This window comes from Etheostoma spectabile, chromosome 7 (genome assembly GCF_008692095.1).
Source record: "Etheostoma spectabile isolate EspeVRDwgs_2016 chromosome 7, UIUC_Espe_1.0, whole genome shotgun sequence".
Taxonomy (NCBI): Eukaryota; Metazoa; Chordata; class Actinopteri; order Perciformes; family Percidae; genus Etheostoma; species Etheostoma spectabile.
In genome coordinates this window covers 25,493,729-25,494,320 of record NC_045739.1, presented here as the reverse complement: position 1 = coordinate 25,494,320, position 592 = coordinate 25,493,729, and the positions used below count along the sequence as shown (strand labels likewise).

Sequence of the window (592 nt, the reverse complement as noted above, 5' to 3'; positions counted from 1 at the left end):
CTTCTCTCATTCCCTGTCTCCTCCGCACTTCCAGATAATGGCATCGTTCTTCTCGCTGGCGCTGCTGTCAGCGCGCGCTGCTACGGTGATCCGGGTCGCCGCGCCGCTGCTCACCTTCAGGGACACGGACCCGATCACCGGCCGCACGCTGGAGTGCGACCGCTGCCCCCCCGGCACCTTCATGCGCGCGCGCTGCACGGCGACGCAGAAGACCCAGTGCGCGCCGTGCCCGTCGGGCTCGTTCACGGAGCTGTGGAACTACATCGGGAAGTGTCTGCGCTGCGGCGTGTGCGGCTTCAACGAGGTGGAGAAGACCGCGTGCACCGCAGACAGCAACTGCCGGTGTCAGTGCAAACAGGGATACTACCTGAAGAAGAAGTACGACATGTGCGTCCGCCACAGCGAGTGTCCGTCCGGACAACAGACGCTGACCAAAGGTAGGCTGCCGCTTCTGCCGCTTCTGCCGCTGCTACTCGATGTTTTAAACTTTTTCTTACGTTTTTAGAAGTTTTCAACACTATAACACTAACTTATTAACTAGTTTTACAGTTTTGGAATTTATGGTCAGTAAACCTCATTTATAGGAAATTAT

The 592-nt window shown here is 56.8% G+C and overlaps 1 pseudogene; it reads left to right on the top strand.

Annotated features, from left to right (window-relative positions):
* The window catches only part of LOC116693038 (tumor necrosis factor receptor superfamily member 6B-like), a 4,704-nt pseudogene that overhangs the window by 594 nt on the left and 3,518 nt on the right, over nucleotides 1–592 (top strand).